Source organism: Dipodomys spectabilis, unplaced genomic scaffold (genome assembly GCF_019054845.1).
Source record: "Dipodomys spectabilis isolate Male_0828 unplaced genomic scaffold, ASM1905484v1 ptg000544l, whole genome shotgun sequence".
Taxonomy (NCBI): Eukaryota; Metazoa; Chordata; class Mammalia; order Rodentia; family Heteromyidae; genus Dipodomys; species Dipodomys spectabilis.
The window spans coordinates 199997-222516 of NW_024871221.1; the positions used below are offsets into that span (position 1 = coordinate 199997).

Genomic DNA, 22520 nt, shown 5'->3' on the forward strand with positions numbered 1-22520 from the left:
TATGGACATTAGAATTCCATCGGGACTACGGAGTAGACCTATTTCCAGGGCACCTTACCGTTTCAAATAGCATGCAAATTTGTGCAAACGTACATTTTCACGGTCCAGGCCTAATGTAGTCAAGCTCGTCTCCAGAGGAAGCCGAGGGGGAGCAGGCTGATGTAGCAGGCCAGCTGTGTCCCACAGGGCTCCTGCCCTGGAGCCCGTGGGAGGGCAGAGGCCGGGGAGCCCCGCGGAGCGAAGGGGACCCTGCCGGGATCAGAGCTGGCGGGAGGCCAGGGGGCATGGGATGGCAGGCAGGATATGGGGAGCAGAGTGGACACAGGCGGGCAAAGATGTGGCCTGTGGCACCCGCTGATCCAGGCTTGGCCAGAAGGTGGTGTGGCCGGGAAGCCTGGAAAGGGGTTGTCCCGCAGGACGGCTGCACCGGTGACTGAGAGCTTGTTGGGAACACGGCTGTGTGTCTCCAGGATCTCCCATTGCCTCTCTGTCTCCCAGTCCCCTGCCCAGCCCTCCCCTCAGCCTCAGATGACATGAGTACCTACTAGTCTCCTTCAGCTCCACACATGTAAGGCCAGGCTGTGGAAACTGAGGGAGACATGGATGACCATCGGACAGACTTATTTTGTTTTTGATCTACTGAGATTTGAACTCAGGGCCTGTGCTTGCTAGGCAGGAGCTCTACCACTTTAGTCATAGTGTTCAGACACGTTGTGCTAGTTATTTTTTGAGATAAGATTTCATGTTTTGCCTTGGTGGGCCTTCAGCACTACCTAAGAAACAGAGACAGACAGTACCTCCTCAGAGACAGTACCATCTAAGAACGTGAGTGAGGCTGGCAGAGGAGAAGGTTGCATGCAGGTCTGCGTGAATAGCAGATGCAGGTGTGTGAAGAATGAGGGGCTGTGGTCAGTGGGACACATCTCGAGGAAGCTGCAGAACATGCAGAAGAATAATTAACTTCTAGGCCACTGGTAAAGAGTGATCAGATGGGCAAGATGGATGGATGGACAGATGGATGAATGGATGGTTGGATGTATTGATGGATGGATGAGTGGATGAATGGAGAATGGATGGATGAGTGGGAAGATGGATGGATGGATGAGTGGGAAGATGGATGAATGGATGGGTGGATGGTGAATGGGTGGGTAGATGGATGGATAGGTGGGTTGTGGATGGATGGATTAGATGGATGGATGAATTTGCAGATGAATGATGGATGGATGGATGGATGAATTGCAAGTGGATGAATGGCTAGGTGGATGGAGGGATAATGAGAGGATGGATGGGTGAGTTGGTAGATGGATAGATGGCTGGTGAGGGGATGGGTGGATGCATATGTAGATAAGTGCTGAATGGATGGATGGATTGTGGGTGGATGATAGCTCATGGGTGGATGGATGGATGTGTAAGGCAGGTAGACAGGCAGATGGACAGAACGTGGAAGGATGGCTGAGTAGGCGACCCTTGGGAGCCTGCAGATGCCGCGTGAACGGCGGGTGAGCGCCTGTGGTGGAGGGGTGCTGCGTTTCCACCACCCCTCTGCCCGAGCACACACTCCCTCACGTCTGAGACACACATGTGGGCTCCACCTGGCTGGGGCTGCAACCCTGAAGCAGGGGGCTCCCTTCACCCCCAGCTGCCTGCTGAGGCCGGGTGGGCTTTCCACGTGGGAACTGCCCAGAAGGGGCGGCCCCAAGGCCCAGCCCTGCCCAGCCTGCTGCCACGCGGGTGTGCCTGCCGCCACACACCCCTGTGGGAGGCTGTAGTTCCCAATTAAACGGTTTCAGTGACAAAAGACCAGCGGTAATGGTGGGATTAAAAATAAACCGGGGCTGGCTCATGCTGCCCGCTGGAGCCCATCGAGCTGGGGGGGGGTGGGGAGGATGGCGGCGGGGGGGGGGGGGGGGGGGGGGGGGAATGGCGGCGGGGGGGATGGCGGCGGGGGGGGGGGATGGCGGCGGGGGGGGGGGGATGGGGGCGGGGGGGATGGCGGCGGGGGGGGGGGGATGGGGGCGGGGGGGGATGGCGGCGGGGGGGGGGATGGCGGCGGGGGGGATGGCGGCGGGGGGGGGGATGGGGGCGGGGGGGATGGCGGCGGGGGGGGGGATGGGGGCGGGGGGGGATGGGGGCGGGGGGGATGGGGGCGGCGGGGGATGGCGGCAGGGGGGGACTCCATCCCAGCTCCTCTGGTAACATCACCCCGGGGTGGGGGCCGCCTCCACTACTCCTGTGTACAACCCCGGAGATGTAGAGGGTCTGTAGGGCAGAGCGAGGGGAGGCCCGAGAGCAGGGCTGGGATGGCGCAGCAGGGGCGGGGCAGCGGCCGCCTCCTTGTGCCTGGGGGCCGTCCCGCGCTGTCCCGTGGCCGCAGCATGGGGTCTGTGTTCATTCCCGGGAGCCTTCAGTCAGCTCGTCACGGAGCGCCCACTGGGCACAGGCGCTGCTTGAGATGCAGAGCTGAGCATGCGCACAGAAATCCCGCCATCGCGTGGGGCCCTGGTGGGGCCGGGCACACTTTGCTCCCAAACCGCCAGCTGGCAGAGAGGGAGCTGGGGTCTGTCCCCCACCTGCTGGCTCCCAAGCCCCGTGACCACCCCGCTCCCCGACAAGGGCCCATCTGAGGGGTCCCCTGACCTCCTCGCCTGACCTTGACGAATGAGAACAAGACACCCGGAGCTGAGGGGTGGGGCTGAGGGGTGGGGCTGAGGGGTGGGGCTGAGGGGTGGGGCTGAGGGGTGGAGCTGAGGGGTGGGGCTGAGGGGTGGGGCTGAGGGAGTGGGGCTGAGGGGTGGGGCTGAGGGGTGGGGCTGAGGGGTGGGGCTGAGGGAGTGGGGCTGAGGGGTGGGGCTGAGGGGTGGAGCTGAGGGGTGGAGCTGAGGGGGTGGAGCTGAGGGGTGGGGCTGAGGGGTGGGGCTGAGGGAGTGGGGCTGAGGGGTGGGGCTGAGGGGTGGGGCTGAGGGGTGGGGCTGAGGGAGTGGGGCTGAGGGGTGGGGCTGAGGGGTGGAGCTGAGGGGTGGAGGCTGAGGGGGTGGGGCTGAGGGGTGGGGCTGAGGGGTGGAGCTGAGGGGTGGGGCTGAGGGGTGGGGCTGAGGGGTGTGGCTGAGGGGTGGGGCTGAGGGGTGGAGCTGAGGGGTGGAGCTGAGGGGTGGGGCTGAGGGGGTGGGGCTGAGGGGTGGGGCTGAGGGGTGGGGCTGAGGGGTGTGGCTGAGGGGTGGGGCTGAGGGGTGGGGCTGAGGGGTGGAGCTGAGGGGTGGGGCTGAGGGGTGGGGCTGAGGGGTGGGGCTGAGGGGTGGAGCTGAGGGGTGGGGCTGAGGGGTGGGGCTGAGGGGTGGGGCTGAGGGGTGGAGCTGAGGGGTGGAGCTGAGGGGTGGGGCTGAGGGGTGGAGCTGAGGGGTGGGGCTGAGGGGTGGGGCTGAGGGGTGGAGCTGAGGGGTGGAGGCTGAGGGGTGGGGCTGAGGGGTGGGGCTGAGGGGTGGAGCTGAGGGGTGGAGCTGAGGGGTGGGGCTGAGGGGTGGGGCTGAGGGGTGGGGCTGAGGGGTGGGGCTGAGGGGTGGGGCTGAGGGGTGGGGCTGAGGGGTGGGGCTGAGGGGTGGGGCTGAGGGGGTGGGGCTGAGGGGTGGGGCTGAGGGGGTGAGGCTGAGGGGTGGAGCTGAGGGGTGGAGGCTGAGGGGGTGGGGCTGAGGGGTGGGGCTGAGGGGTGGAGCTGAGGGGTGGGGCTGAGGGGTGGGGCTGAGGGGTGGGGCTGAGGGGTGGGGCTGAGGGGTGTGGGTGAGGGGTGGGGCTGAGGGGGTGGGGCTGAGGGGGTGGGGCTGAGGGGTGGGGCTGAGGGGTGGGGCTGAGGGGGTGGGGCTGAGGGGTGGGGCTGAGGGGTGGGGCTGAGGGTGTGGGGCTGAGGGGTGGGGCTGAGGGGTGGAGCTGAGGGGGTGGAGCTGAGGGGGTGGGGCTGAGGGGTGGGGCTGAGGGGTGGGGCTGAGGGGTGGGGCTGAGGGGTGGGGCTGAGGGGGTGGGGCTGAGGGGTGGGGCTGAGGGGTGGAGCTGAGGGGTGGGGCTGAGGGTGTGGGGCTGAGGGGTGGGGCTGAGGGGGTGGGGCTGAGGGGGTGGGGCTGAGGGGTGGGGCTGAGGGGTGGGGCTGAGGGGTGGGGCTGAGGGGGTGGGGCTGAGGGGGTGGGGCTGAGGGGTGGGGCTGAGGGGTGGGGCTGAGGGGTGGAGCTGAGGGGTGGGGCTGAGGGGGTGGGGCTGAGGGGTGGGGCTGAGGGGTGGGGCTGAGGGGTGGGGCTGAGGGGTGGAGCTGAGGGGTGGGGCTGAGGGTGTGGGGCTGAGGGGTGGGGCTGAGGGGTGGGGCTGAGGGGGTGGGGCTGAGGGGTGGGGCTGAGGGGTGGGGCTGAGGGGGTGGGGCTGAGGGGTGGGGCTGAGGGGGTGGGGCTGAGGGGTGGGGCTGAGGGGTGGGGCTGAGAGGGTGGGGCTGAGGGGTGGGGCTGAGGGGTGGGGCTGAGGGGTGGGGCTGAGGGGTGGGGCTGAGGGGGTGGAGCTGAGGGGGTGGAGCTGAGGGGTGGGGCTGAGGGGTGGAGCTGAGGGGGTGGGGCTGAGGGGTGGGGCTGAGGGGTGGGGCTGAGAGGGTGGGGCTGAGGGGTGGGGCTCAGGGGTGGGGCTGAGGGGTGGGGCTGAGGGGGTGGGGCTGAGGGGTGGGGCTGAGGGGTGGAGCTGAGGGGTGGAGCTGAGGGGGTGGGGCTGAGGGGGTGGGGCTGAGGGGTGGAGCTGAGGGGTGGGGCTGAGGGGTGGGGCTGAGAGGTGGGGCTGAGGGGGTGGGGCTGAGGGGTGGGGCTGAGGGGTGGGGCTGAGGGGATGGGGCTGAGGGGTGGGGCTGAGAGGTGGGGCTGAGGGGTGGGGCTGAGAGGTGGGGCTGAGGGTGTGGGGCTGAGGGGTGGGGCTGAGGGAGTGGGGCTGAGGGGTGGGGCTGAGGGGTGGGGCTGAGGGGGTGGGGCTGAGGGGTGGGGCTGAGGGGTGGAGCTGAGGGGATGGGGCTGAGGGGTGGGGCTGAGGGTGTGGGGCTGAGGGGTGGGGCTGAGGGAGTGGGGCTGAGGGGTGGGGCTGAGGGAGTGGGGCTGAGGGGTGGGGCTGAGGGGTGGGGCTGAGGGGGTGGAGCTGAGGGGTGGGGCTGAGGGGTGGGGCTGAGGGGTGGGGCTGAGGGGGTGGGGCTGAGGGGGTGGGGCTGAGGGGTGGGGCTGAGGGGTGGAGCTGAGGGGATGGGGCTGAGGGGTGGGGCTGAGAGGTGGGGCTGAGGGGTGGGGCTGAGGGAGTGGGGCTGAGGGGTGGGGCTGAGGGAGTGGGGCTGAGGGGATGGGGCTGAGGGGTGGGGCTGAGGGGTGGGGCTGAGGGGTGGGGCTGAGGGGTGGGGCTGAGGGAGTGGGGCTGAGGGGTGGGGCTGAGGGGTGGGGCTGAGGGGTGGAGCTGAGGGGTGGGGCTGAGGGGTGGGGCTGAGGGAGTGGGGCTGAGGGGTGGGGCTGAGGGGTGGAGCTGAGGGGTGGAGCTGAGGGGTGGGGCTGAGGGGGTGGAGCTGAGGGGTGGGGCTGAGGGGGTGGAGCTGAGGGGTGGGGCTGAGGGGATGGGGCTGAGGGGTGGGGCTGAGAGGTGGGGCTGAGGGTGTGGGGCTGAGGGGTGGGGCTGAGGGAGTGGGGCTGAGGGGTGGGGCTGAGGGAATGGAGCTGAGGGGTGGGGCTGAGGGGTGGAGCAGAGGGGTGGAGCTGAGGGGTGGAGCTGAGGGGTGGGGCTGAGGGGTGGAGCTGAGGGGTGGAGCTGAGGGGTGGGGCTGAGGGGGTGGGGCTGAGGGGTGGGGCTGAGGGGTGGAGCTGAGGGGTGGGGCTGAGGGGTGGGGCTGAGAGGGTGGGGCTGAGGGGTGGGGCTGAGGGGTGGGGCTGAGAGGGGTGGGGCTGAGGGGTGGGGCTGAGGGGTGGGGCTGAGGGGGTGGGGCTGAGGGAGTGGGGCTGGGGGTGGAGCTGAGGGGTGGGGCTGAGGGGGTGGGGCTGAGGGGGTGGGGCTGAGGGGTGGAGCTGAGGGGTGGGGCTGAGGGGTGGGGCTGAGGGGGTGGGGCTGAGCGGGTGGGGCTGAGGGGGTGGGGCTGAGGGGTGGAGCTGAGGGGTGGAGCTGAGAGGGGTGGAGCTGAGGGGTGGGGCTGAGGGGGTGGAGCTGAGGGGGTGGGGCTGAGGGGTGGGGCTGAGGGGGTGGGGCTGAGGGGGTGGGGCTGAGGGGTGGGGCTGAGGGGTGAGGCTGAGGGGTGGGGCTGAGGGGATGGGGCTGAGGGGTGGAGCTGAGGGGTGGGGCTGAGGGGTGGGGCTGAGGGGTGGGGCTGAGGGGGTGGGGCTGAGGGGTGGCGCTGAGGGGTGGGGCTGAGGGGGTGGAGCTGAGGGGTGGGGCTGAGGGGGTGGGGCTGAGGGGGTGGGGCTGAGGGGTGGGGCTGAGGGGTGAGGCTGAGAGGGTGGGTGTGAGGGGTGGGGCTGAGGGGGTGGGGCTGAGGGGTGGGGCTGAGGGAGTGGGGCTGAGGGGTGGGGCTGAGGGGGTGGAGCTGAGGGGGTGGAGCTGAGGGGTGGAGCTGAAGGGGTGGAGCTGAGGGGGTGGGGCTGAGGCCGTGGGGCTGAGGGGTGGGGCTGAGGGGGTGAGGCTATGGGGTGGAGCTGGGGGGGTGGGGCTGAGGGGGTGGAGCTGAGGGGGTGGGGCTGAGGGGGTGGGGCTGAGGGGTGGGGCTGAGGAGTGGGGCTGAGGGGGTGGGGCTGAGGGGGTGGAGCTGAGGGGTGGGGCTGAGGGGGGTGGGGCTGAGAGGGTGGGGCTGAGGGGGTGGGGCTGAGGGGGTGGGGCTGAGGGGGTGGAGCTGGGGGGGTGGGGCTGAGGGGTGGGGCTGAGGGGGTGGAGCTGAGGGGTGGGGCTGAGGGGTGGGGCTGAGGAGTGGGGCTGAGGGGGTGGGGCTGAGGGGGTGAGGCTATGGGGTGGAGCTGGGGGGGTGGGGCTGAGGGGGTGGAGCTGAGGGGGTGGGGCTGAGGGGGTGGGGCTGAGGGGTGGGGCTGAGGAGTGGGGCTGAGGGGGTGGGGCTGAGGGGGTGGAGCTGAGGGGTGGGGCTGAGGGGGTGGGGCTGAGAGGGTGGGGCTGAGGGGGTGGGGCTGAGGGGGTGGGGCTGAGGGGGTGGAGCTGGGGGGGTGGGGCTGAGGGGGTGGGGCTGAGGGGGTGGAGCTGAGGGGTGGGGTTGAGGGGTGGGGCTGAGGGGGTGGGACAGAGAGGGTGGAGCTGAGAGGGGTGGAGGCAGCCCCTCTAGGCAGAGGCCATCACGTGCTGAGCTGTGCTGTGCTCTGGGCGTGTGTCCCACACACTCAGGTGGAAGGAGCTGTGGTCAGTGCTGAGCTCTCGGCCTGTGGCTCCAGGACCGCCAGGGTGGCCGTCTGTGTGTGGTATGGGGGGCCCCCAAGTCGTGCCGGCCTTCACAGGGGGGTACAGCGGGCAGAGGCTTTGACAGCTAGGGCCCTGCCCAGGACTCAGGCCTTGGGGTGTGGGCCGAGCACACCTGGGGTGGTGCCCCAGGCTTAGGGACCTGTAGCCAGGAGGGTTTCCCCACAGCCCATCAGCAGCTCGCCAATTTTCCCTTTTCTGTGTGACACCTGCAAGGGTGGACAAAACCACTGGAGGAAAGGCCTTACTGGTGTCTTCATACCAGGGCAGCAAGGATGCTTTCTCCAAGCTACTCATCAAGTGAATTGAGCGGCCTGCTTATATAGCCAGCGGTGGGAGGGGACAAGGTGCCCCCGCATATTTGCACCAATCATGGTTCAGTTCCTTATGCAAATGAAGGATTGTATTTGCACCAATTGTGCAGTCTGCTATGCAAATGAAGGACTGTGTGTGCACCAAGCACAGGTCTACTGTTGGCCCCAAATCCAGTACAAGCTGCTTGCTGGGGCAGGTGTGCTGGAGTTTGAGTCCTGCTTCGGATGTTGGAACGGGAGCGGTCAGCTGCCTGGGTAGCAGCGCTTGGCTCACAGCAGTGGAGCTCTGGAGAAGGATCTAATAGCACCTATTAGGGAGTTGTTTCTCCCCAACCACCAACATTTTAAAAGAGAAATAGTAACTCTCTGAAGAGTGCTTGCCACAAAGGCCTATGCGGAGCAGTGTTTAACACTGATCTGACAGTGCTCGTTTCCGACCCGGGGAGAGGTGGGGCCTGAGTCTCTGTCTCCTGCGGTTTAGAACCCACTCAGCCTGTGGTACTGTGTTATGACAGAGACAGACCTGCGGAGGACCGCAGCACGTGGAGACAAGCAGCACTGATGGTCTCCCTTTCCGGGTGCAGGCTGTTCCTTCCGCGGCGCCCTCCGGGTCGGCGCCCTCGGGTCTGCGTCCTCATGGCCTCCCTCAGGCCCGTGGCCCGGATACGCTCCACCTTCCTGACCTGTTTTCCCTTAATCTCCTCTGGAAAGGCCCAAATGCATGGCCGCGGTCACACTGGAAGCGCGGCGCCACGCCGCCCTTGGAGCCTCCCCGCCTCGGCCAGGCCCAGAACTGCCCCAGAACAAGAGAAAGCACGCCGTCCGCCTGGGTCCCCAAATGAGGAACGCGCCTCACACAGTCCTGCGGGCACCGACAGGCATCAGGGCTCCAGCCGTGGCTCCAGCTAGGGCTGCGTCGTGGTGGGCAGGTCCTTGCGTGTGTGCGTGTGTGTGTGCACCCACACTAAGGCTGTGCTGATGGGTGAGGTAGGCCACACCTCACACCAGGAACAGAACCCACAGAACTCTGCCCCTGGCTGGAGCAGCCCCACAGCACACCCCCCCCACGGCAGTGTCCTGCTGCATCAGGAGAGGAAGCACAGTGACCCTTGGGGACCTCATGGTCCCCAAGGACCCCACATCCTCTCTCTGTAGCCCAAGCGTCTGGTTGGTGACCTGCGGGGCCGCTGGGCATCCTGTGGAGTTGGCATCTGTGCTCAGGGCTGGCAGTGGATGGCAAAGACCAGCAGTGGGCCAGGCCCAGGCCGCTGGCAGGCCACCTCTCACTGCCCAGGCTTCGATGGCCGTAGCTCAAGGGTCCACCAGGCGTCTGGTGGTTTCCAAATCGGAGGCGTTCCTGCCAAGCCCCGAGGGTGTGCTGACTCCGGGGTTCTCGGGGTGGGGGACAGGGTTTCCAGGCTTTATTCCAGCCACTGGGCTAGGAATGTGTGAAGGAGCTCTAGCCGCCAGCCTGGCACAGCTTAGTCAGGGGGCCCAGGCCGGGGCCTAAGCGTGAAGAGGCCGGAGCCAGCCCTTCTGTGGGGAGCCAGCCCTCCGGGAAGCCCTGCCGCTGCGTGGCCAGGACCAGGGCAGGAGGCACGCCAGGGCCCCTCTGTCCCCAGCCTCCCCCCCCCCCCCAGCCCACCGTGCCAGTAGGCAGTGGGGCCCTTTGGTGCGGGGTGGGACCTGGAGACCTGCCCACAGCCTCCTCCCCACGCTGACCCACATTGGCGGGCAGAGGCCTCCTGCTGGGCGCAGGCCCCACGCAGCGGTCTCCAGGGCAACTCCCCCCTCCCCATGACTCACAAAGCACTCTGCTGCTGGCCTTGGCTCTGCCTGCCATCCTCTTCTCCCACCCTCTCCCCTCCCCAGCCGGGGGGGGGGGGGAGGAGGGAGGGGAGGTCCCTGAGGGTTCCCCTTGCCTGGGAAAGCACACATGGACTGTCCCGCCCAGCCTCTCCTCACAGACACAACCTGCCCCCTCCCGCACCCCACCAGTGAACCCCGCCTGCAGCGGCTCCTTCCTTTCCTCTCTGTGCCACCCCCATTTCCTTACCAGCAGCCAGAGCAGGGAGGGCTGGGAGGGGGGGCACCTTGCCTGGGGTGGGGGCAGGCTGGGCTCTCTCCCCACCTCCCTTCCTCTCATCTCTGATGCTCCCAGAAGGCACTGTGGACCCCAGTTGGCCGGCCAGCCCCCCGGGCCTCCACGGCCTTCCGGGCCGGAGCCCTGAGGACTGTGAGTGCCCAGCCTGCAGCCACAGTTGTCACAGCCCACGGTGCCTGGCACGGAAGCCCTGAAGAACATCACACCTGTAATCCCAGCTGCTCAGAAGGAGGCAGAGCTGGGAAGGATCATGCTTTGAGGCCAGCCTGGACAAGACCTTTGAAAGATCTCCAGATCCACCGATGGAAAGCAGGGTGTAGTGGTGGACCCGTCACCCCCACAGCCCACAAAGGGCAGCAGGGAGGTCTGCAGGCCCGAGAACCCATGCAGAAATGTGAGACCCTGTCTCAAAAACAAGGACAGTAAACGGGCTGGGGTCCATGCCTCGGGGGGCAGAGCACCTGGCTAGCAAGTGCTAGACCCTGGCTGTAACTCTAGTACAAGAAACAACAACAGCAAGAACTTTATTGACAAGAAAGCGGACAGTGGCCTCATTGGCACACCAGTGGGCTGTCATCACAGGTCACCTACGCAGAGACCACTGCAGGGCCCGCTGTCTTCCCGGCGCCACCGCCTGGGTCGGGGAGAGCCGTGCAAGGAGGTCCACACATCAAACGCGTGGCCACACGTGTCTCCACGGCCGGATTGCACGTGTCTCCACGGATCACACGTGTCTCCACGGATCACACGTGTCTCCATGGATCACACGTGTCTCCACGGATCACACGTGTCCCCATGGATCACACGTGTCTCCACGGCCGGATCACACGTGTCTCCACGGCCGGATCACACGTGTCCCCACGGCCGGATCACACGTGTCTCCACGGATCACACATGTCTCCACGGATCACACGTGTCCCCACGGCCGGATCACACGTGTCTCCATGGATCACACGTGTCTCCACGGCCGGATCACACGTGTCTCCACAGCCGGATCACACGTGTCTCCATGGATCACACGTGTCTCCATGGCCGGATCGCACGTGTCTCCACGGCCGGATCGCAGGCCTCTCCACTCCCCACCTGGAAACTCACCAGGCTGCTTCACACCCCACCTTCTTCCCTCCCTGTCCACCTGCTAAACTCCTACTCAGCCTGCAAGGCCCAGCTCCGGTTGCCCCTCTTCTCGTGCCTCCCAGCACAGCCCCGCTGCTCCGGGGACCTGACTCGTCTCCCTGTCTGCCCCAGCCTTGCCCTCCTCCCAGCGTAGTCACCCCTCCCCCGGCAACGTCTGCCGCACACATTCATTCACGGAAAGATGTCAGTGTGCCCACGTGGGCCCGATGGGGTTCTAGAGGCGGGGGTGAAGGGCGTCCCTTGGTGAGATGGTCAGCAGCACAGTGCTGGGAGCAGAGGGTGGGGACCCCATGCTGGGAGGCGCGCGGGTAGTGCCGGGTGCGAAGACCACTGCGTGTGTACCGCGTTCCAGGGATGAGGTTCAAGTGAGCCTGGCCTCTTGTGCTGTGGGAACGTGTGGAGTCCAGGTGGCAGGAGGCCGTCCTCCGCTGGGGCCGTTCATAGACACAGTGGGGGCAGGGAAGGGGTGTGGCCGGGGCGAGGGGGCATCCAAGTGCCGTGCGGTTCTGGGCACCAGGGGCTCAGGCCTGTCATTCTAGCTACTCAGACCAAGATCTGAGCGTCAGGGTTCGAAGCCAGTCCCGACAGGAAAGTCCATGAGATTCTTATCTCTACTTAAGCAGCAAAAATCCAGAAGTGGAGCTGTGGCTCAAGTGGCAGAACACAAGCCTTACACACACACACACACACACACACACACACACACACACACAGTGAAAGAGTGTGTGGAGCCGGGCGCTGGTGGCTCACACCTGTCATCCTAGCTATTCAGGAGGCTGAGATCTGAGGATCGTGGTTCAGAGCCAGCCCGGGCAGGAAAGTCCGTGAGACTCTTATCTCCAATAAACCGCTAGAAAACCAGAAGTGGTGCTGTGGCTCAAGTGGTAAAGCACTCACCTTGAGCTGAAGAGTATAAGGACAGCGCCCAGGCCCAGAGTTCAAGACCCAGAAAGAGAAAGAAAGAAAAAGGAAGGAAGGAAGGAAGGAAGGAAGGAAGTGCACGGCTCTGAGCTCAAGCCCAGTGCCCACAAAAATAGTTCTTAAGAAGCATCATGTGGAGGCTGTCCCGAGGTGACCAGCATGTCCCGGGCTCCATCCCCATGGCAGGGCCCCGCACTGCAGACGTGAACAGAGGCACCGCAGAAGCAGCCGGCATGAAGGTGGCTTCCTCCCTCAGCCCCTTCTCAGGGCCCGGCAGGGACCAGGGTGAGACCCCATACCAGACAGTGGTCAGCACCATTGCAGATGAGGAAACCGCGGTGTGGAGGGGTAGACCGCGGTGAGGAGGGGTAGACCGCCGTGTGGAGGGGTAGACCGCGGTGAGGAGGGGTAGACCGCGGTGAGGAGGGGTAGACCGAGGTGTAGAGGGGTAGACCGCGGTGAGGAGGGGTAGACCGAGGTGTGGAGGGGTAGACCGCGGTGAGGAGGGGTAGACCGCGGTGAGGAGGGGTAGACCGCCGTGTGGAGGGGTAGACCGCGGTGAGGAGGGGTAGACCGCGGTGAGGAGGGGTAGACCGAGGTGTAGAGGGGTAGACCGCGGTGAGGAGGGGTAGACCGAGGTGTGGAGGGGTAGACCGCGGTGAGGAGGGGTAGACCGCGGTGAGGAGGGGTAGACCGAGGTGTGGAGGGGTAGACCGCGGTGAGGAGGGGTAGACCGCGGTGAGGAGGGGTAGACCGAGGTGTGGAGGGGTAGACCGCGGTGTGGAGGGGTAGACCGATGTGGCCAGCATCCTGAAGTCATACAGGGTGGAGCGGGGCTGGGACCTAGGCTGCCAGGCACAGCCTACCGCATGCTTTTTTTTTCTGGTTCAATCACATTTTATGAGATGCCATTTGGCTAACACAGTGATGACCCTTTCAAAGGTGCACGGTTCGGTGGCACTCAGAATCTGCAGTCATGCCACTGTCACCGACATCTCTTCCCAGCACGTCTGTCACTCTAGGAGACCTGGTCCCCACCAGCGGGTCCCGCCCCTCCCCTGGCAGCACCCGCCTTGCTGTCCCTAGGGATTGCGCATTCTGTGCTCATCAGAACAGAGCCATTTGCTGTGTGATCTTTGGAGCCTAGCTTCTTTGTCTGGGCAAGCTATGGAGACTCATCCACACGGCGCAAGGCTGTGTCCCCTGTCACCAACCTTCAGCCCAGGGTCCCATCTGCAGCAGAGAGGAGGCTGTTCAGAGCCCCTGCAGGCACTTTGTTACAGGAGGGAATAAGAGAAAATCCTTGGGCCAGGTACCAGTAACTCTTGCCTGTAATCCTAGCTACCTAGAAGTCTAGATCTAGAGGACCATGGTGTAAGGCCAATACAGGCAAAGAAAAAAAATCTGAAAGACATTATTTCCAAAATAACCAGCAAAAACAGATCTGGAGGTGTGGCTCAAGTGGTAGAGCACCAGCTGCACAAGAAAACCAAGCAAGGGCAGGGCTCTGAGTTCAAAGCCTGCTTTTGATTTTAAAAAATATATATGTAGGAACTATTTATATTGTTTTTTGCTTTGCTTTGCTTTTCTCTGAAGCAAGTTTGAATTTGGGTCCATGTGGAATTCTAGCATAGAGCTCTGGGCCAAGCAGTCTTACCCTGAAGGAGCGTTGATTCATGGGTTTGATTTGTAAATGATAGATGCAGTGTTTGGGTGGAGAGCTGACAAGCCCCATCCCCACAGATGGCTGGCGGCTGGTCCCCTGGGGGCCCCTGGAGGCCTGGCTTAGGCTGGTTCTTGCAGAGGCTCTTCCAAGAATGTGGGTGCTGAGTTGTCGGGTTGTGTCCAGGAAGCCGACAATGAACCTTCTCCATATGAGTAGAACATGGCTGCTTCCAAGTCCAGTGCCTAGATCTGCCCCGCTGGCTGAGGACAGGCTGCCAGCCTTTCCCACACAGCCGGGAGGAAGGCCCAGGCCCCTCAGAGGAAGCTGTAGGGCCCACCTGCACTGGTGCGTGGGGCCCCCCCATGCCCTCCACAGGCTGGCTGCAGGCCCTAGGCGCTTGCTGGGGGCGGGGGGGGGGGGGGCAGGCAGGAAGCATGTTGTACCACACTAGTAACCTAGGCTGCCCTTTCCAAATACTGATTGGAGGCCACAGCCTCCCTCTCTGAGTGCTGATTGGATGCCACAGCCACCCTCTCCGAGCACTGATTGGAGGTCATAGCCACTCTCATTGTGGTTGGATGCCACAGCTGCCCTCTCCAAGCTCTGATTGGAGGCTGTAGCTGCTCTGTCTGATTGCTGATTGGATGCCACAGCTGCTCTCTCCAAATGCTGATTGGATGCCATAGCTGCCCTCTCTGAGCACCAATTGGGTGCCATGGCTCTGTCTCCATGGTGATAGTAAACAGGAAACAGGAAGGAGGGACCAGGCTGAGGCCGCCCTGACTGGATGCTGGCATTTTCCTTTATTCTTATTTCAAGCATCAGATCAGTCAACACTGCAGTACTTTTGTGGAGCCTTGTAAAAAAGAAAATCTTCTGGAAACCGTCAACTAGCAAAACTGTGGGAAACCTCTCTGCTTTCTCTGCCCACACGAGAACACCTTGTTCCCGAAGCTTCCTTTCGCCCATGGTGGTGTTGCACACAGAACCCCGGAGCAGCCGCAGCCCCCGACGGCCCGCGGAGGTCCGCGTTGCTGCCAGCTCCATGTGAGCCCTCCTTGGGAGCTCAGGAGGTCCCTGAGCCCGAGTGACGGCTCCATGAGTTGTGACACGGGTCCCTTCCCTGTGCCCCATGCAGACCCAGAGCAGCGCTGGTGCCTTCCCTTGTACAAGCAGCTTATCTGGAATAGCGGCCTTGGCCTAGGTCTAGGATGCCAGGCCTTGTGAGAAGCCCATGCCCAGAACCCTGCCCTGCACATCACAGGCTCCTGGTAATGCTGTGTGCCACCTGCCCACATCGCCACCAAGAAGCCTCAGAAACCTCACAGAACCAAGGTGACCAGGGACCCTGAGCCAGCCCCTTGGGGAGTATCGGGGCCTCCGGAACAACTCAGGGCAGCAGCACACACCTGAAGTGCTGCCCCCCCCCCAAGGTTAGCGCGTTTCCACCCAGGGGCCTGGCATGTAAAATCACAGTATGAAGTGGATACTGGTGGTTCATACCTATAATCCTAGCTACTCAGGAGGTTGAGATCTGAAGATCATGGTTCAAAGCCAGCCTGTGCAGGGAAGTCCATGAGATTTTTATGTCCACTAAACCAGCAAGAAGCTGGAAAAGAGCTGCGGTTCAAATGGTAGTACTCCAGCCTTGAGTACAAAAGCTAAAGAAGAGCATGAGGGCCTAAGTTCAGGACCCGGTACCAGCACAAACAAAAAAATTCATGATATGGGCCTAGCACCACTGGCTTATAATCTGTAATCCTAAGAACCCAGAAAGCTGCGATCTGGAGGATCACAGTTTGAGTTCAACCCAGGCAGAATAACCATATGTGACTCCTTAGGTTTCAAATAACCAGCAAAAAGCCAGGCTGGAGGCAAGACTGAGGAGTAGAGCCTCGTATGAGCAAGGCCCTGATTTCAAATCCCCGTTTCAGCAAAAATAAGTAAGTTAATGCATGTGTACCAAAGGCTATATTTACATTCTGTGCAAATACGGCACCATTGTGCAGAAGGGACTGGAGATGGGTAGATTATGGTGGCTCAGAGTTACTGAGGGATGACTTTATTTCCACAGTGAGCTTTTGGGAGGGTGAAGTTCAAAGCCAGCTCTCAGTATGTAGCCCCGGCTTGCCTGGAACTCACCATACTCTTCTTTAATGTTCCCAGTTGCTAGGGTTACCAGACTTGTGCTAGCATGCCTAGCTCTGGGCTGATAGTGACACAGGCCCTTTCTCTGCATTGTTAAGACAGCACCCTCTGTTGGATGTGGTCTGCTGTCTATTGGTCCAGTCTGTTATGAGCCTCCTGTGGCTGGGCCTGGCCCTGCCCTGCCCACTGTATGCTTTGACTCACTGCTGCCAGCTGAGGTACAGCAAATGATATGGGTGCTTTGGGGAGGATCAGCAGCTCTGGGCTCTGCTAGCCAGGCCGCGAGGGTGCTTCAAGGGGAATCACCAGCTCTGGGCTCTGCTGGCCAGCCAGGGTGGGTGCTTCCAGGGGGAATCAGCAGCTCTGGGCTCTGCTAACCGCCAGCACTCAGCTCCATGTGGGGGCTCCATCCCGGCCCCCAGGAAGTTCCCCCGCCACACTCTGCTTTTCAAAGGTCCCGAATGTCGCAAAATGATTCATTTTCAATATGACACAGAACCAGATGCAAATAAGTTAAATATTGCTGGTTTGGGGTGTTAGTAGCATTTGTGAATATTACAGGAAAACATTTACTCACTAAAATTGCACACAGTAGAAAAAAAATCACTCCCCGTAGTACGTGGTGCAGTGATTCGTTTTGCTGGTTCATTGCCGCCTCAGACTGAGTGGACGCAGCCTCCCATGCAAGCTGCCGGGACGGGAGACGGCCGGACTGTGCTTTCCCCTAAGAAGCAAGCGCAGCAAACACCGCTCCCAAGGCAAGGGGCTTTCCTTCTGGCATTGTCTCACCTCTGTAAGGTGGTGGCAGGTGTTCAGGAAATGCTGGTTCCCTTCCTTTCAGATTGGAATCTTGGGTTGGATTTGCTTTTATGATCTCCAGGACTTGGTTGTGGCTGCTTCTGTCTTTCGTCATTTCTAGGAGTAGACCCCCGGGGCCTCCCATTTGCCCTACGACTGCTTGAGCTTTTACTTGGCTTTTAGTTGTTTTTTTCAGATAGAGTCTTTGGGTTTCTCCCAGGCTAGCCTCAGAACTTGGTGCTCCTGTCTCTGCCCACCTTCACCCCCAACATTGCTGGGATCACAGGCGTGAGCTGCTATGGCTGGCTTGAGGACTTTGTGAAATCCCAACTGTCGCCTCATGTTTCCTGTCCTACTGGGAACGTGGGTGTAAACTCTTCATTCCCCTCCTTCCCTCACCGGCCCATTGGATCTCCAAAGGTATTTCTGTTCCCCAACATGGACCAGGCAGCAATCTCAGGTCGCACCCACTGTGTCTGGCTCCCCCGCCCCCGCCCTGGGCTTGCACACACAGCGGCCGCACGCCCTTCTGCAGGATGCAGTTTGCATGGTCGCCCGCTTCAGCTCCTAGCCACCCAGCTCAGGCGCTCTGGGCTAGGTTAGGTCGAGTGCAGAGCGGGGACTTGGGAAGGATCTGAAGGCCAGCAGGGCTCTGAAGGGGCTGACAGCAGTAGTTCTCAGAAAAGTTCTTATACCTACGCGCACATGCACGTGTGCACGCACACACCAAAACCTGCCGAGCAGTTCTCTCCAGAGCAGTCGGGAGCCGGGTCACACTGTTGACGCTCGTGGCAAGGCGGGGTTTGGTGCAAGGTAGTGCTTGCTCCGGTTTGGTTTTCCCATCCATTCACTGGGCAGGTGCAAGTGTAAGAAGTCAGCATCTCCTACCCTGTGCTCCGGGGCTCAGAACGGTGCCAGCAGCAGGGTCTGTGGGTGGCCAGTGGACCCCACTGAACCCCACTCTGTCTCTGGCTGTGGTGGTCCCCATGTAGATCCTGGCCTTGGGTCTGGCTGTGGTGGTACCCACCAGCACCATGTCCAGGGCTGCTCGGAGCAGGACTTCATTAGTTCAGTAGCTCAGTAGCTCCTTTGTTCATTAGCTGGGCACGTGCCGTCCTGTGGAACTGGCGTGAGCACAGGTCTCCTGGCACGGGCTTCCTGAAGGCTTCCTCGTGTGTTCAAGGAGATCAGAGCACAGGTCACGCTTGGACGCCTTCGCCAGCCAAGGCGGCTGGGACTGCTAGAGGCCACGCGGCTCGGCTCAGGGAGTTGGCTGCCCGCTCCACACCCCAGCCCTGCACACTCCAGCCCTGCACACCCCAGCCCTGCACACCCCAGCCCTGCACACCCCAGCCCTGCACACCCTAACCCTGCACACCCCAGCCCTGCACACCCCAGCCCTGCACACCCCAGCCCTGCACACCCTAACCCTGCACCCCCCAGGCCTGCACACCCCAGCCCTCTACACCCCAGCCCTGCACACCCCAGCCCTGCACACCCCAGCCCTGCACACCCCAACCCTGCACACCCTAACCCTGCACCCCCCAGGCCTGCACACCCCAGCCCTGCACACCCCAGCCCTGCACACCCCAGCCCTGCACACCCAGGCCTGCACCCCTCAGCCCTGCACACCCCAGCTCTGCACACCCTAACCCTGCACACCCCAGGCCTGCACCCCCCAGCCCTGCACCCCCAGCCCTGCACCCCCAGCCCTGCACCCCCAGCCCTGCACACCCCAGCCCTGCACCCCCCAGGCCTGCACCCCCCAGCCCTGCACACCCCAGCCCTGCACCCCCAGCCCTGCACCCCCAGCCCTGCACACCCCAGCCCTGCACACTCCAGCCCTGCACCCCCCAGCCCTGTACACCCCAGCCCTGCACCCCCAGCCCTGCACACCCCAGCCCTGCCAGCCACCCGGCACCTGTTCCACACCCCAGCCCTGCACACCCCAACCCTGCCAGCCACTCGGCACCCACCCCACACCCCAGCCCTGCCGGCCACCCGGCACACACCCCACACCCCAGCCCTGCCAGCCACCCGGCACCTGTTCCACACCCCAGCCCTGCACACCCCAACCCTGCCAGCCATTCGGCACCCACCCCACACCCCAGCCCTGCCGGCCACCCGGCACATACCCCACACCCCAGCCCTGCCAGCCACCCGGCACCTGTTCCACACCCCAGCCCTGCACACTCCAACCCTGCCAGCCACCTGGCACCCACCCCACACGCCAGCCCTGCCAGCCACCCGGCACCCACGGCCAGGCCCAGCCCTGCCAAGCTCCAGGCGGCCATCAGGGAACGCCCGCCCTCAGAGGCCAATCGCACGCTTGAAGTCTCCATCGACCTTGGTCCCCACCGTTGCTATCGTAGCCCGCCTGCCCCTTCCCACAGCAGGAATGCTTGTTTTCAGCGTGGGGGTGAGGGGGCAGCGTGTGCGGGGCTGACCTGCGGGCTGCCCCTCAGTGTTAGACGTGACAGCATCTACGTCCCGGGCTTCCCCTGCCCTGCCGGACCCACAGACAGCCTCACGGAAGCGACCCTGGGGAGGCCCATCAGCCTGCCGGGAGGGAGGACAGGGGTGTTCTTAGAGACCGTTGTCACTGTGGGGGAACCCCTAGCCCCATGGGCTGGAGGCATGAGGGAGGGAGGCCGGGCTTTGGGGACTCCAGGAAGAAACCCTTGAGTTATGAATCCCTTCTCCACCCCCTGCGTGTAAACATGTGTGTGTCAGAGTTCCACCCCAGCCCCGTGTCCTCCATGCCACGTGTGAAAATATGCACACATATGTTCGTGCATAGTGGGAGCGTACAGATTGTGTGCACGTGTGCCTTGCACAGGTGCAGGTGCACACAGGTGTGTTCACGCAGTGGGCACGTGCAGGCATGTGTGTGCACGTGTGCCTTGTACAGGTGCGTGGGTGCACACAGGCGTGTTCACGCAGTGGGCACGTGCAGGCATGTGTGTGCATGTGTGCCTTGCACAGGTGCAGGTGCACACAGGTGTGTTCACGCAGTGGGCACGTGCAGGCATGTGTGTGCATGCGTGCCTTGTACAGGTGCAGGTGCACACAGGTGTGTTCGTGCATAGCGGGAGCGTACAGATTGTGTGCATGTGTGCCTTGCACAGGTGCAGATGCACACAGGTGTGTTCACGCAGTGGGCACGTGCAGGCATGTGTGTGCATGTGTGCCTTGCACAGGTGCAGGTGCACACAGGTGTGTATACCTGTACACACTCTGCGTTCTGCCTGTGGTAGCCGTTGGGAGGAGTGCAGGCAGACTCCCTGCCTCCACCCTGGCCTGCGGCCTCGGCCCCACGAGCGATGGGTGGATGGAGCTGAGTGGAGTTCCACCAAGGTGCCCTCCGCACACCCTCGAGGCTCACCCTGGGGGCCTGGGGGCTGGCGTGCTCTTCCCCATGCTCTTCGGGGCTCTGACTGTACCCCCAAAGTTCTGCCACCTCGTAGAGCCCCCACCTCTGTAGGGAGAAAGGGCATCCCCAGGGACACAAACCCGGAGGCCGGGGGGAGGGACAGGGAGACGGGGGGGGGGGGGGGGCGTCACGTGCGCCGCGGGCTGCGTGGGGCTGTGCTGGGCTCCCGTGGAAACCCTGGCTATTTTTACTCCCGTCTCTCCGGCTCTGCCTCCCACAGCAGCCGGGGTGCGCAGCCCGGCAGCAGCCCCCCAGGCCTTTCTGTGCCCGACACAGGCTATTTTTATGACCCTTCCATTTGCTCACGGATTGTATCGGAGAGCCGCTCCACCGAGGGCCAACCCCACGCCTGCCATTGAGTCGCAGGGGTTCAAATCAGGGGGCAGCTCTGGATTGGGGCGCCCTAGACCTGAGGAGAGGCCATGCTTTACACTGTGTCCCCCTGGGTGTGGCCTGTGAGCCACGCCCCATTTCCCCACCCCCACCCCCACCTGAGCCTAGACACGGCCCAGCCAGGTGTCTCAGGAGGAGGGACAGGACTGGGTAAGAGCCCAGCTCCAGATCTGGGCCCACCCCTGCCTGGCCGGCAACTTCAGGCTGCTCACTTAACTTCTCCGGACCCCGTTTTCTCCCCTTTGGGTCTTTCAAGAACGCGGCGCCCCCCGTGGGCAGACTGACAGTGAGCAAAGGGACCCGCGCCCTGTGTCCTTGCCAGGCGGCGTGCGCGGAGCCTGTGTGCAGGTTTTTCTCGTGATGGTGGCTGTGTTCTTCACACACAGCGGAGACCGAAATCGTCGCGGCGCTCCTCTTTCCCGAGTGCTGGCAGCCACGGACCAGGCGACCTCCAACTCGTTCACACTCCTGCCAGCCCCAACCTTCTGTCTCACACACAATTGAGAGTATCTCAAAGGCACCCAAGGTCAGACTGCTGGTGAAGTGCTGGAGTGGAGGCGTGACTGCGGTCAGACCCCTCCCTGCCCTTTCCACCCCTTCCCGGGAGAAGAAAAACAGGCCCTTGCCATTGCCAACTCTTTCCGGTCTATTTCCTGGCCAGCCTGCATCTCGGCAAGGGGATGGCTTCCATTAAGGGCACGGGGTGTGCCCGCAGCACGTGTAACAAAAAGCCAAGCGGCCAGGCGCACCTCTGTAATCCCAGCTCTTGGAGGGCTGAGGTAGGAGGACCGGGAGTCGAGGGCCAGCCGGCCGCAGGGTGAGACCTTGTCTCCGAAACACAGAAGGGAATGCGTCTTTTGAGTTCAATTTTCAAACAAGAGTGACAGGTGGCAGAAGGGGGGAGGGAACTCCAGGGGGAGGGGAGTGGGGGTGGGATGCAGAGAGTCCTCCTTGGGAAGGACGCAGGCCCAGCCCCCGGGGATGGGATCAGCGCCAGGTTGAGAAGCCCGAGGCCAGTGGGAGAGATGGCTCATCAGTCGGAGTCCTGCTGGGTGCAGCCATGGCCGGGACCCATCTGATTCCCCCCAAGCCCAGGACCGTGCCTCCCGTTTCCCCCATGGACCCCTCAAGGCCACCCTGCCCGGCCGCAGTAGCTGGGCCACCTCTGTGGGGACGTGAGCCTGCCCTGGGCAGTGGGTCAGGGTTGCTCCCTGCAGCGGTGTGTCCACCAGGCAGAAGGCAGGAAAAGGAGGGCCCAGAGCGCCACCAGCGAGAAAGCAATTACTCAGGACAAGGACGGCTCGGGCTCCGAGCGGCACCTCTGCCCTGGGCTAATAGCAGGTTGAATCATTTTCCTCTCCCTGCTAATGGCATGCGTAATTACACTGGTTTTTTCAGGCGTCCTTCACCCATACTTATTTAGACTAGTGACTGATGCGTTTCCATGGAAACCGGCACTAGGGGGAAAAAAAAAGTCCCTGGTACTGCGGGAAGTGGAGCTCCAGCTTACAACTTGTGTGCTCAAGAGCCGGATTCTCAGCCCACCCCGATCTTTCTTTACTCTCCCAAAGTCAAATCTGTGCGCCTCCCGCGGATTAAAAACTCTGGAGCCTTCTTCTTCCTCTGATTCACATTTTTAAAGAAATTCTCCTCCTCCCATTGGGACCCTGGAGCGCTGCAACTTTTCCTTCCTGTTGGATTGACAGACCGTAGCCAATGAGGCGGCGCTGGGCACCTGGTGCCCTGGTGGCCCCAGAGCAGCCAGGGGACCTGCCCGAGTGAGATGGTCACTCCCAAACTAGAGACGATGGCAGACAGCTCACGGTTCAAGAAGAAAGTTCATTTTGGAGGTAGGGTGCCACCTCCCCAGCCCGCCTGGGGTTGGCATGCTGAGTCTTTGTTCTCTGCCAGAGCAGGGGGGGGTGTCGAGCCTTGGCAGCCGGTCAGCGCTGCGGGCGCTCTGTGAGATGGACAGCGTGCTGTGTCGGCAGACCCGCACCCCAGCACGTTGGGTTAGAATCGCTGGCTGGGGGGAGGGCGCGCTGGGTTTTCTTCATTGATTTTGAAGCCATTGTTTTCCTAACGGATTTCTCGGAGCTCTGCCTAGAAGGAACATGTAGGTAGCTGGCGGATGGCCAAGAGGGTGGGGGTCTCTCCTGCGTGTCTGTTCCC

General features: G+C 63.2%; 1 protein-coding gene across 2 annotated transcripts in view; it reads left to right on the top strand.

The window, feature by feature from the left end:
* Shank2 (SH3 and multiple ankyrin repeat domains 2) overlaps positions 1-22520 on the top strand; it is a 289122-nt gene that overhangs the window by 118988 nt on the left and 147614 nt on the right. The gene's annotated exons all lie outside the window — the stretch shown is intronic.